Raw genomic sequence first — 15,164 nt, forward strand, 5'->3', positions numbered from 1 at the left:
ATGTATTAGAAAGACTTCTACATTAATACTTCTTCGGCTAGAAAAAACTCTTTATTACACTCTAGTATATTCTAAGATTGCCTACTGTTCGCTAGTATGGGGCACCACCACTCAGCGCAACTATAATAGAATAACGGTACAACAAAAGCGCGTGCTACGTATTTTTGAAAATTATGCAGGAGATATCCGTGACTTACGCACCAGGGAGTTATTTCTGAAACACAACATGCTTATGGCCAATCAACTTTATCTCTATAAATTAGTGTAGCATATACACACCACGAACATATACAAAGACAGTGATATGGTAGTTGAACATAAGTACGGGTTTAGGCAGCATAGGAGGACGCTTCCGAAGATTATGACAAATTACGGGAAACAATCGGTAGCATATCAAGCTATACAGATTCTAAATAAACAGAAAGACATAATAAATTGGGCAGACAGCCGTGGTAAACTTAGAAGAATGTACAAAACGTTCCTTGTCAGAACAGCATGTGTATTGTAGACTGTTTTACATTACTTTCTACTATTTCCATGACATTCCTGATTTTCTGTTTTTTTTTTCTGTTTTGTAAGCACAATGTACTGGTACATAATCTTTCTCTACACATCTGTAACATGATAAAGGGTCTACTAGCTAACACATGAATGCTGTGTGACCTTTTCTATATGTATATCTATCTGCGTGATCTATGTAGACATGTATGCATTTCATACTTATCTGATATATTAGAAGTCACTTGTTTTTCCTTCATCGGCTGTACATTGAGTGCAACTGTAATTTTATTATAATGTGCACCTTACTGTACATGTTATTGTACGCGTAAATGCTGTATGAACTGAACGGTGGCAGGGGCCCAGTCAGGTTATTTCAGCCTTTAGTCTATGTCTCCGCAGGAAATGCCCTGAAATAAAGTGATTTTTTTTTATTTTGACTGATGGGGTCGAATGCCTTACTAAAGTCAATAAATATGCCTAAAGTAAGCTGGCGGTCCTCAAAATTTTGTAGAAACATTCTTTCGGCTGAAGGAGTGCAAGCTGAGTCGATCTGTGTTTGCGAAAGCTATGGTGTTGGGCTGCTGAGCACGAGGTCGCGGGATCGAATCCCGGCCACGGCGGCCGCATTTTGATGGGGGCGAAATGCGAAAACACCCGTGTACTTAGATTTAAGTGCACGTTAAAGAGCCCCAGGTGGTCGAAATTTCCGGAGTCCTCCACTACGGCGTGCCTCATAATCAGAAAGTGGTTTTGGCACGTGAAACCCTATAATTTTTTTTGTTGGCGAAAGGCATATTGCGAGTCAGTGAGGAGGTGTTTAGTTTCAAGTAAGTTAGCAACACGGATAAAAATTAATTTTTCTAAAGCTTTCGAAAAGATAGGGAGTATACATATTGGCCTGTAGTTGGATATCGCCTTTTTATCACCTTTCTTGAATAAAGCTAAGACTTTCGCAGTTTGAATTTTACGTGGAAAGACACCACTAGCGAGTGATGGATTATAAATATGCGTTAGCACTGGGGTAATTACATCGAGGACATATTTAACCGGTTTCATCTGCAAGTTATCTATATCACACGGTCTTTTAAATTTGAAAGAATACAGATAAGTTCACGTTCATCAGGCGCGGCTTTGATATGACGACAAGCACTCCTATTTGTGGGTAACGCACTAATGTTGGTGAAATAATAATTGAAAACATAAGGTAATATTTCAGCGCTAGTATCAACCCCGTCTTTCTTAACAATAACAGTGAGTCGGGCATCAGGCGAACGACCTAGTAGCGAATTGACCTTCTTCCATACTGTCCTACTATCGCTCGAACAGGACTCGAAGAATTCAATATTATAGTGAATTTTAGCAAATCGCAGCTGCTTATTAGGTTTATTACGGTATCTCTTAAACGTGTTTAGATTTGCCATGTCACGGGACAAGAGAGAGAAAGAAACGTTTATTATACGAAACAGTGTCTGGAGCGAGGCCGGGTATCACCCTAAGGTGGGAAGGCTCCTTAGTCCAGGAACCCTCTGGCTTCGACTGCCCTCTTGGCCCTGGCGACGAGTTGTCGTTGGTCTTCCAGGTCCCCGAGGGTTAGCTTGGGCTCCCACGTTTCAAATAGGTGGTTTGGCTCTATTGTTCGTTTTGCGTGCGTTTCTGGTTGCATTTCGATGCCTTCCTACCACGGGCATTCCAGGAGCAAGTGTGCCAGAGTGTCGGGTACGTTGCAGAGTGGTCATAGGTAGCCGTGGAGCGTCGGGTAGAGGCGATGCATTATCGTACCGTGCCTGTATGTATTACTTTGCAGGCGTCAAAGGATCAGGCTTTCTTCTCTGTCAAGTTTAAGGTGCGGTGGAGAGTACACTCGACGCTCGAGCCTGTAATGTTGCAATATGACCCAGTGGTGGGTACGTACCCGTACCCAGTGGTGGGTACGGCCTCCACCTCTTCTGTCGCGGGTCCGAGAGCGCTTGGGGAGAGGGGAGCCCGGATGACGTGCTCGCAGGCAGCGGCGTGGGCCGCTTTGTTCCCCTCTACACTCTCGAACGTCCGGTGGTATTCGCTCTTTCTTGTCCGTGTCTGCGACATACGTATCACTGTAGTTTAGGTGTCGGAGTACTGAACTCCCTGTGCGCGTGAGCTTGAGTCGTTCCAGCTGGCTGTTCTTGTGCGCTTCGGCGAGCTCTTGCGACGTGTTGTGGACGCCTATCTTAAGAAGACGTGATGTAGAGGCCATGGCGGGGAGTCCCAGGGCGACTTTGCTTGCCTTCCTTATGATGATGTTGAGCTTTTATATTTCAGCGTTTTTAAAGCCAGGTACGGCGTGCCGTATGTGATACGGCTGGTGAGCATTGCTTGTATTATTCTTAGAGTGTCTTGCTCCTTGAGCCCGCTCCTTTGGCTTGAGATCCTCTTGAAGAGGTGCGTGAGTTGCGAAAGGGTGCGTTCTAGTCTCGGTAGGCTGGCAGCTCGATCCGTCTTTGTGGTTGTGGAGTCCAAGTATTCGCATGGTGTCGACCTTCGGGATTGTCCCGTTGAGTGCGATTGCGTGTAGTTGCGTGGTCGGCCTCTCGTTCTTGCTTTCAGGACGAGGTGCTCAGACTTCTCTGGGGCGCAGCGGAGGCCGCAGTTTCGGAGATAGCTTACGGGACAAGATAAATTTGTTATATAGCCTATTTTTTTTCTTTCATTTCTTTGAATAGTTTTGCAGTGATCCACGGTTTTCTTATCTTTGAGGAGCGCTTTGTTTTAGTGCGAGGTGGAAAATGCCCTTCGTAGAGCACACAAAAAATACCCAAGAAAGTTTCATACGCGAAGTTAGCACAGTTTCACTGAAAAATCGAACGCCAGTCAGTATGTCGTAGTTCATCACATAATTTCTGCATTCGCAATGGGGTAATTAGCCGGGTGGAAATTTCACATGGGGAGCACGTCTTACTTTTACCGTTTACACTGAAAACAATTGGCATGTGATCACTCAAAACAGAAGAACAGACACCAGCTTTTGTATTACACTCAGGGAAATTGATAATAAATCAATCAATACAGGTAGCTTTGTGGGCGGTCACTCTTGTCGGCGCCGAGATAACATTTTAAAAACCGTAGGAATGTAACAAGAGCTTAAAGTCACGACACAAAGGGTTGATGCAAGTAGGTCAGTATTAAAGTCGCCACCCTGAATAATTTCATAGTGATTATTAGAGATATAAGTAATGAAGTTATTAAGGAACAGAAAAAAACGCTCAATGTTACCATCAGGCGGCCTATACCATACAGTAACCAAAAAATTTGAGAATATAATTGAAAGTACCTCGTAATCTTCGGTTACATTACAGAAATCTTCTATACGCGTCTGTCTGTAGCTTAGATTATAGTGCCGGCACCCAGCGCGGTATCTCATTGCCTATGGCGTTGCGCTGCTGACGTCGAACTCACCGCTTCCATCCCGGCCTCGGGGATAGGATGTCGATGTGGGCAAAATAAAAAAGAAAACGCTCGTGTGCCGTCATTTAGGTGCTTGTTAAAGAACACCGGAAGGTCAAAATTGTACCGGCGCACTCCCCACGGCGTGCCTCAGGCACAAATCGTCTTTATGGCACATAAGACTCTGCAATTTAATGTTGAACGGTTCGTTCCACTCGGACCTCTGTACGCAACCACTGTAAAAAACGTTATTCAGTTTATGGTCAAAGTTGAACGTGAAATGTTGCCGTACACTTTTCCGTAAAGGAAAAACCAGGTTTACGTAAAACGGACAGGCTGTAAGAATAATCTCCAGTAAATAGAAAACGGTGAGCTCCGTAGTTCTGATCACAAAATTGCCTGTTTTTTGCAAATAAAAAGAAAACGTGAGTTCCGTAAAACTGAAATGCTGTAAATTGAGCCCCGCACTTGTGATTACAGTACATGGCCGTACTTTGGTAATGAAAAAAGGGGGCTTGAAAAGCGGACAGACCGTGATAAGGAACGGTATGCACATACAGACAAAAAGAACTAAAATAAAAAAATGGAAACACAATTCTTTTCATTCTTCTTGTGTCCATGTTTCATATGCTTGCATTTTCATACCATGAATCGATATCAACTTGTTCATTTTTACGTTGCTTCGTATGGACAGGTGCAAATGCTGTTCGCAAAATTTCGATAATTTGTAAATGGTAATGCTCGTGTTCTCCAGCCAAATTGTTTCGTACATTGGAATAAGTTATTCTGGGCAATGAACCACCCGAGTAGTACATTACAACATGGATAACTTGCAACATTTAAGATATAGCTGGAAAGGGGGCAGAAGTTATAGCACACAGGACATACGCCACACCAAACAGGCTGTGTTCGCATGTTTCCTCGTGGTGTCATTGTTTCCTACACTGCTTATTCTTCGTGTAAGTTTTGTCATGTTGCACTTGGGTTCTATAAGCCATGTACACAGCATACATACAGATTCGTGTTCGAGAAACAACAAGCCACTTGAATCTGAACAAAGCTCTATTTTTTCTGCTTTACTGAAAAAAAGAACTTGCGTGAGTAGACACTAGAGCAGGGTTTGAGATTGGGCTTGTTGGTATTCCATGCTGGAGTGACTAGCGCAAGAGTGGACTCGGAGCACTTAAAAGGTGACAAGGAAAGGTGCAAACTTCCAATCGGTGTTTATTACAAAAAGGTATGCATATACTCTTGCGCATTTGATCATAATCAGTTACTATCGTGCAAGTCAACACGGTCATCACAAATAAACAAGAGCGTACCAAGGCCGCGCCAAGGACTAAGGCGGCGTCCCACATACAGACGCCGCTGCCTCAATGATGGGCCTAGTGTTTTCTTGCGCGTCGCTTGCTATCATTTCTGTCTTTTCAAAGAGTGGATGACATTTGCATTAGAAGCAGCGAAGTCCAAGGAAACCCTCTCTCTCCTTTTGTACTTTCTCGTTATGTTCCTGTAGTTTCATGTTTAGGCAGCTTCCCGTTTGTCCCACGTAACCCTGCCCACAGGAAATAGGTATGTTATACACTACTCCTCTTGAGCACTTGACGAAACCCTTTCTGTGAATAATGTTGCGTGATACTTATTGTCTGCAGACAGGGCTGGTTTTGGTGCATAACTGAGATAACTTGTGGGGTGCCGTTGGTGTCAGTGTTTGTTGGCTTCTTATGATATGACTAACAGAAACCGGGCCCCTCGGTTAAACCCTTTTGTTCTCGTTCTAACTAAATAGGTCATTCTATATTGTTTTTTTTTTGCAGAGACACCTTTTTTTTTCTCGTGGAACTAAGGTTGATTGCATTGTCGCCAGGCTCAGGCACCAAAATATTTTTTTATCAGAATTAAAAGTGGTCGCCAGGCATGTCCAGTTGAATTTATATGAACATGCCCTACTGTTTGCAGTACACATGTTGTCACATTAAAGGCCTTCAAGAAGGCACCAGTTATATTTCCTAGGGCAAGAAGGCAATGAAATCATCATCATCATCATCATCATCATCAGCCTCGTTACGCCCACTGCAGGGCAAAGGCCTCTCCCATACTTCTCCAACAACATCGGTCGTGTACTAATTGTGGCCATGCTGTCCCTGTAAACTTCTTAATCTCATCCGCCCACCTAACTTTCTGCCGTCCCCTGCAACGCTTTCCTTCCCTTGGGATCCAGTCCGTAACCCTTAATGACCATCGGTTATCCTCCCTCCTCATTACATGTCCTGCCCATGCCCATTTCTTTTTCTTGATTTCAACTAAGATGTCATTAACTCGCGTTTGTTCCCTCACCCAATCTGCTCTTTTCTTATCCCTTAACGTTACACCTATCATTCTTCTTTCCATAGCTCGTTGCGTCGTCCTCAATTTCAGTAGAACCCTTTTCGTAAGCCTCCAGGTTTCTGCCCCGTAGGTGAGTACTGGTAAGACGCAGCTATTATACACTTTCCTCTTGAGGGATAACGGCAACCTGCTGTTCATGATCTGAGAATGCCTGCCAAACGCACCCCAGCCCATTCTTATTCTTCTGATTATTTCTTTCTCATGATCCGGATCTGCCGTCACTACCTGCCCTAAGTAGATGTATTCCCTTACTACTTCCAGTGCCTCACTGCCTATTGTAAATTGTTGTTCTCTTCCGAGACTATTAAACATTACTTTAGTTTTCTGAAGAATAATTTTTAAACCCACTCTTCTGCTTTGCCTCTCCAGGTCAGTGAGCATGCATTGCAATTGGTCCCCTGAGTTACTAAGCAAGGCAATATCATCAGCGAATCGCAAGTTACTAAGGTATTCTCCATTAACTTTTATCCCCAATTCTTCCCAATCCAGGTCTCTGAATACCTCTTGTAAACACGCGGTGAATAGCATTGGAGAGATCGTATCTCCCTGTCTGACGCCTTTCTTTATTGGGATTTTGTTGCTTTCTTTATGGAGGACTACGGTGGCTGTGGAGCCGCTATAGATATCTTTCAGTATTTTTACAAATGGCTCGTCTACACCCCGATTCCGTGATGCCTCCATGACTGCTGAGGTTTCGACAGAATCAAACGCTTTCTCGTAATCAATGAAAGCTATATATAAGGGTTGGTTATATTCCGCACATTTCTGTATCAGCTGATTGATAGTGTGAATATGATCTATCGTTGAGTAGCCTTTACGGAATCCTGCCTGGTCCTTTGCTTGACAGAAGTCTAAGGTGTTCCTGATTCTATTTGCGATTACCTTAGTGAATAGTTTGTAGGCAACGGACAGTAAGCTGATCGGTCTATAATTTTTCAAGTCTTTGGCATCCCCTTTCTTATGGATTAGGATTATGTTAGCGTTCTTCCAAGATTCCGGTACGCTCGAGGTCATGAGGCATTGCGTATACAGGGTGGCCAGTTTCTCTAGAACAATCTGCCCACCATCCTTCAACAAATCTGCTGTTACCTGATCCTCCCCAGCTGCCTTCCCCCTTTGCATATCTCCTAAGGCTTTATTTACTTCTTCCGGCGTTACCTTCGGGATTTCGAATTCCTCTAGACTATTTTCTCTTCCATTATCGTCGTGGGTGCCACTGGTACTGTATAAATCTCTATAGAACTCCTCAGCCACTTGAACTATCTCATCCATATTAGTAATGATATTGCCGGCTTTGTCTCTTAACGCATACATCTGATTGTTGCCAATTCCTAGTTTCTTCTTCACTGTTTTTAGGCTTCCTCCGTTCCTGAGAGCATGTTCAATTCTATCCATATTATACTTCCTGATGTCAGCTGTCTTACGCTTGTTGATTAACTTCGAAAGTTCTGCCAGTTCTATTCTAGCTGTAGGGTTAGAGGCTTTCATACATTGGCGTTTCTTGATGAGATCTTTCGTCTCCTGTGATAGTTTACTGGTATCCTGCCTAACGGAGTTGCCACCAACTTCCATTGCACACTCCTTAATGATGCCCACAAGATTGTCGTTCATTGCTTCAACACTAAGGTCCTCTTCCTGAGTTAAAGCCGAGTACCTGTTCTGTAGCTTGATCTGGAATTCCTCTATTTTCCCTCTTACCGCTAACTCATTGATCGGCTTCTTGTGTACCAGTTTCTTCCGTTCCCTTCTCAGGTCTAGGCGAATTCGAGTTCTTACCATCCTGTGGTCACTGCAGCGCACCTTGCCGAGCACGTCCACATCTTGTATGATGCCAGGGTTAGCGCAGAGTATGAAGTCTATTTCATTTCTAGTCTCGCCGTTCGGGCTCCTCCACGTCCACTTTCGGCTATCCCGCTTGCGGAAGAAGGTATTCATTATCCTCATATTATTCTGTTCCGCAAACTCTACTAATAACTCTCCCCTGTTATTCCTAGTGCCAATGCCATATCCCCCCCCCCTGCTTTGTCTCCAGCCTGCTTCTTGCCTACCTTGGCATTAAAGTCGCCCATTAGTATAGTGTATTTGGTTTTCACTCTACCCATCGTCGATTCCACTTCTTCATAGAAGCTTTCGACTTCCTGGTCATCATGATTGGATGTAGGGGCGTAGACCTGTACAATCTTCATTTTGTACCTCTTATTAAGTTTCACAACAAGACCTGCCACCCTCTCGTTAATGCTATAGAATTCCTGTATGTTACCGGCTATATTCTTATTAATCAGGAATCCGACTCCTAGTTCTCTTCTCTCCGATAAGCCCCGGTAGCACAGGACGTGCCCGCTTTTTAGCACTGTATATGCTTCTTTTGTCCTCCTAACTTCACTGAGCCCTATTATATCCCATTTACTGCCCTCTAATTCCTCCAATAGCACTGCTAGACTCGCTTCACTAGATAACGTTCTAGCGTTAAACGTTGCCAGGTTCATATTCCAATGAAATATGTTAAGGCAATTAGTCAAGGAGTCCAGGATCCGGAGAAGACAATTTAAAGACTAAAAATTGTTTGGAACAATTATGTCACACACTATTGAGTCACGATCATAGCTTACCATTAATCTTAAAAGTACCATCATTGCATTGTGCTAAAACTAACCTAAAAGACTGAAATTTGGCATGATAAAAATGAAGCTGGAGAATGAAGGCTTGCTCAAAAAGCGATGGAACGACAAAAATGATATGCATAAAAAAGTTGCTGCAGAGAACGGTAAAGAACTAGGCAGCATGACGAAATTTGCAAATATGCAAGCATTGTATAGGGTCATTTGACGCAAGCCAGGTATATTTGCAGATAACTAGGAAAGGCCTTCGTCCCGCATTGGACATAATGTATGTGAGAACACTGGGCCTCTTCGATTATGCAGTCCCAGACTGTCCGCAACTGCCTGTGGCTTCCGGTCTGGCTAGCACTGACAGAAGGGCGCATCACAGTCACGTGATCCAGCTGTCTGGGACTGTCCGAGGTTTTGTTTGAAAGCACCGTGATCGGAAGTCGCTCTCCTGGCTGCCGTGGTCTGCTCGTAGCTGCTTGTAAATAGGGCCCTACCCAGCAAGTGCGGCAGCGTGTCCTCCAAAATGGTGCAGTCTCAGAAGCCACGCCACCGACACAACCATAAAGCTTGCATAATAGAATCGCAGTATGAGCACATTGCACATGTTCACAAAGCTCAGCTTACATCGCGCTCTCCCTCTTCTTGCCCCTTAACCGCTCTATTTAGGCCAGCTCATTGATTGCCTGCGAATATTAAACGGCATTGCCACACGAAAATAAGCAAAAACCCGATCGTGACACATCACTGTTCACTCAAAAAGCACGTGCTGATATCCTCAAGCTTGTGAAACCCTCTACTAAAGGCCTGACGTGTGTCTAGGACAGAGCGCGTCTACACTGTCTACTAATCCTGCACATCCAAAAGCAAAAGCTCGTACTTGGGTAACAGAAGGGATCAACATACATGTCAACAGCAATCCGCGAAGCTCGGATTATACAGGGTGTCCCATGTAACTTGAACCAAACATTAAAAATATGCAAATGCGTTGTAGCTCCACAGAACCAACGTAATGTTGTTTCCCGTCGCTTGTAGATACTCAGATTTGTTTTCCTTCCGTCAAAATAAATATTTCATCATCGTTAATTATTAAACTTTTCAAATATTATAATTACATTAGAAGTATCCATGGGAAAATTGTAGAGCAACATGAAAAGCTCCCCCTACAGCTTTGTTGTTCGACGCGTGCTGCATAGAAGAGTTTTTCCGAGCGAGAAAGAAGCTCGCCAATACACGCAAAGTGCCGCGAATGGCCAGTCGTGGAACAATTTTTTATTTGCAGGCTGCTTTCACGCTCGGAAAAAAACTTTTATGTAATAATTATAATATTTGGGAAGTTTATTAAGTAACGAAGACTAAGTATTTAATCTGGAGCAATGAAAAAAAAGAGTATCTCCATGTGACGACAAACAACATAACCTTGGTTCTGCCAGGTACGTGGCATTTGCATATTTTTAATGACAGGCTCAAGTTACGTGAAACACCCTGCATATCACATCAGCTACCGGCATTAAATATCTATATGCAGTATGATATGTTTCCTAGCACACCTTTTACACTCAGCTGAAAAGCGAAATCTACCTGTTTACTATGCATAAAGCAATGAGCATGACAGATTTCACGAAACACATCAAGAAAACAAAGCATTTGAGCCTGATCACTGTGCTTTGCTCTTAAAAAAAAAACACAAGGACTAAGACTGCAGCAATAAAACCACTCATGAAAACCTCGCATTATGGCACACGAAGCACCGATGTAACAGAAGCGATAGCTGAGTGCACGAGATTTGCCATCTGGAACGCGCAAAATACACAGAACCACACAGCCTCTATCAAACCTTGGCGTCAAGCCCACGCACATCTTTTTAAGGCAGCCGTCGTCTGCTGGCTACTTGCATATGTCCGAGCAAATATCTCATGAGAGCTCTGAGAGCCCGCGGACAGCCTGTGACTTCTGGTAAAACGGATGCGATTCTGGCAGCTCTCGGACTGGTTTGCGGAGCTTCCAAAGCTGACTAAGAAAATTGAATGCGGGGCAGCAGACTTAAGAACTCCTGGACTGTCAGGTTTTGATGATTGAAGAGGCCCGCTGATGCTTTGTGTTCCTGTCCTACATAATGTCTTCGTACTAATCAGCTCAAGCTGCATGGCGAAGAAGTCTCTTGTTAGTGCTCTGAAGACAAGCCTCTTGCCCAAACATTGGCTCTAGAGAGAACCATCGCTCGACAACTGCTGATCCATTCATTGAAGTGACAATTCTGCGACAAACTTTTCAATGAAGTACGCAATGTGGGGATGAACTTGTTTAATAAAACTTCATAAGTATACCTGACCTTTGACTCACTTTTGCATGTAAGTAAATATTATGAAATGTCACTGTGAACAGTTGTCATCGACTGCTGTACACTTGTGATAATGAAATAACCGCATTGGAAGGCTCGAATAGTTCGGCAGCGGAGCCACACTTGCTCGATGGCTCATTATTTAATTTGGAAAAAAATTCAGCAGTGAGCAGCAACTGTATCACTAATGACACCGATCATCTTTTATAATTACTGATTTGTAAACAGCTTTTGCCTTACAGCCGAATCACTAAAGTTTTCAACACATTGTACACAATTATAGCACGTACTACACGAAATAAAACCTTAATAGAAGTTGCCAAATATCGCCCTCCAAAAAGGGGGCGCAGCGAAGCAACATTTGAATTCTTCCTGAAGAAGCGAGACGCATTCCCCAAGAATCATGTGATTCACTGTGAAAACACTGAGAAAAAACGTCAAACATTTCAGCCTTCTTGGTCTCAAAATGCCTCATGAAGATCATTGGAAGTGGCTACAAAGCCACCAAGATGGCAAGGGGGGACCTTCTGATTGAAGTGAAAGAAAAACCACAGTACGAGAAACTAAGAAAACGGGTGGCATTTGCCGATAAAGCCACATCTGTTAGTCCCCACCGAACAATGAACACTGTCAAGGGTGTGGTTTCAAACGACGACCTCAGAGATTTGACTGATGAAGAACTTCTGAATGGATGGAAAGAAGAAAACGTTGTACATGTACAACGTATAAAAATCAGGCGCGACAACAAAGAACTACCAACTAAACACCTAATACTTACTTTTGGCTATCTCTAGCACACTCCCGGATGCAATAGAAACAGGCTACCTCAAACTGCGTGTAAGACCTTACATTCCATGTTCTCGACGCTGCTACAAGGGTCAGAAGTTTGATCATGCCTCTCAAAGCTGCCGAGCTCGACTAACTTGTGCGAAATGTGCTACAAAAGATCACTCTGCTGACGAAGGTACTGCTGAGGCCCATTGCGCGAACTGCGATGGCAGCCACTCTGCATATTTCAGATCTTGCCCTGCCTGGAAGAAAGAAAAGGAGGTCATTACTATCAAAGTCAAAGAGAATATCAGTTTCCTAGCAGCGCGACAACTACTTTCACCTTCATTTGCAATGAAAACTTTGTTTGCCGAAGCGATGCAACAGGGGGCAGCACCACGGCTGACCCTGGAGGTCGCCCAAGGCACGCGCAGCGTACTTAGTCGATCGCCACCCGCCCCCGCTGTGGGAGCAGCTTCGGCTGCCCTGCCCTCCTCGAAATCGGCCACGCCAGTGACCTCTACTAGCGCTGGCAACAGTCATCGCAGCGCGGAGGCTAAGGAGGATCGATCACTCTCCGGGCTGGTGAGGCCACAGCCTTCGTCCCTCGAGGCGAAGTCAACGCGAACGTACACACCACTCGTTACAGCGAGTGTCCAGCGCTTCACAAGAGGCTGTGCACACTACCCCAAGCAAGGTGGTGCAGCAACCACCTAAGGAGCGGGGAAATTCTCCGGACCGCTCTAGAAAAGACAAAACCAAAATTACAGGGCCGCAAGCGGCTCTGTAGGCTAAAACACATTCTTTTTCGTACGCACAGCACCAAATTAACTCAATTATGGACACGCACAAATTATGCAGTGGAACGTTAGAGGTCTTAGAAACCTTGATGATGTTCAAGAACTTTCCTGCGAGCTCACACCAAAAGTGCTGTGTGTACAAGAAACCCATCTTAAATCCAAACACACTAAATTTCTTCGTCATTATGTTATTTTTCGTAACGATCGTGATGGTGGCTTCGCTTCATCTGGTGGTGTAGCCATTATACTCAAAAATTGTATAGCGCGTCAGCATCTACAACTATGAACGCCCCTAGTGGCAGTGGCCGTTCGAGTCAAACTTCTAGACAAACTTATTACCATCAATTCTCTGTGCATATTCCCGCAAAATTAGATCCATAAACATCAATTCCATGCATTAATAGATCAATTACCACAACCCTATTTGGTTCTAGGAAATTTAAATGCACACAGCAACCTATGGGGTGACTCTCACTGCGATGTGCGAGGTCGACTAATTAACTAGTTTCTCTTTTCTTCTGGTGCATGTCTTTTGAATAGCAAGGCACCTACATATTATAGTACTGCACATAAAACGTATTCCTCTATAGACCTCAGTACTGCATCTCCGACCCTTTTTTCTGTTCTTAAATGGAATGTTAATAAAAATCCATACGGCAGCAACCATTTCCCGATAGTTCTGTGTACACCGAAGATGAATGAATGTCCCCCACAGTTTCCTCGGTGGAAAACTTAATCAGCCGACAGGGAACAGTTACGAAAAATTACTCTCATATCGTGGGCTGACATTTCTGCTGTAAGCCTGGACGGTGCGGTTGAATATTTCACCTTTTTACTTATTAATGCCGCGACCAAATGTATCCCATAAACAAAGGGATCATCTAACAAGCGCCGTGTTCCGTGGTGGAAGAAGGAGTGTCGTAACGCGCGTAAGGAGCAGAACCAAGCATGAGTGTTGCTCCGATATTCCCCGACAGCAGAAAACCTGTTTAATTTCACGCCTGTCAAATCGCAGGGAAGGAGAACGCGCCGACAAGCTAGAAGAGAGAATTCGCAAAAATATATATAAGGAATTAACACTTACGCAGATGCAAAAAAGGTCTAGAATAGAATGAACAGAATAAAAGGTCGACAACCTGACTCGCTACTATCTCCCTGAGTAAATACTCGGGGAGATAGTATGGAAGACCAGGCGAACTTTCTAGGCGCACATTTTGAACGCACATCCAGTTCGTCGCACTACTCTGACACATTCCAAAGACACAAAACACGAATACAACGGCAGCCATTAGAACAAAAAAGTGCAAAAGGTGAGGTATATAATGGACCATTTTGCATAGCAGAGCTTCAAGCAGCACTAAACGACTGCAACAAATCTGCCCCAGGTTCTGACCGCCTAATATATGAAAGGTTAAAGCACTTGCCATCTGAAACAGAAAAAAACCTTCTTTTTCTTTATAATGATATATGGTCCTCAGGCCAGATTCCCTTTGTCTTTTGAGTTGCCTGTCCTAATATTACTCCAAGAATTCTTTAAACAGTTCGTTTTTCATTTTTTAAGCACGAAGCATGTCATGGGGCCCAACTAGAAAATTAACCGCGCGATAAGCTACTAGAAGTAGCTAAAAAGCTTGATTTGGAGCTCCTAAAATTGGCTATTATTGAATTAGGGGAAGGAAAGAACAGCTTGAATAAACATATGTCTCATCAGAAAGTTGTGGTGGTGCGCTGTAGGCTAAGGCAGTGAAAGGAAGCCGTTTTGGCATTGGTCTACCTCTGTCCCAAAACCAGGCACCGCAGCCTAGGCAACTTCACTTGGCTTCGACATCTTCAAGTTCACTTTCCCGAGCACAGAGTACTCAGTCGAGGTGAGCTCAATGCACATCGCCCACATTGGAGCTGCAAAGACGTACGACCAAGAGGATGCCACCTTGACGAAGCAGACACCACAGCAACTATCCCAACTGCCACATCATCATCATCATCAGCCTGGTTACGCCACTGCAGGGCAAAGGCCTCTCCCATACTTCTCCACCTACCCTGGTCATGTACTAATTGTGGCCATGTCATCCCTTCAAACTTCTTAATCTCATCCACCCACCTAACTTTCTGCCGCCCCCTGCTACGCTTCCCTTCCCTTGAAATCCAGTCCGTAACCTTTAATGACCATTGGTTATCTTCCCTCCTCATTAAGACCTGCCCATGCACATTTCTTTTTCTTGATTTCAACTAAGATGTCACTAACTCGCGTTTTTTCCGTCACCCAATCTGCTCTTTTCTTATCCCTTAACGTTACATCCATCATTCTTTCCATAGCTCGTTGCGTCGTCCTCAATTTAA

Source organism: Dermacentor albipictus, unplaced genomic scaffold, assembly GCF_038994185.2.
Source record: "Dermacentor albipictus isolate Rhodes 1998 colony unplaced genomic scaffold, USDA_Dalb.pri_finalv2 scaffold_16, whole genome shotgun sequence".
Taxonomy (NCBI): domain Eukaryota; kingdom Metazoa; phylum Arthropoda; class Arachnida; order Ixodida; family Ixodidae; genus Dermacentor; species Dermacentor albipictus.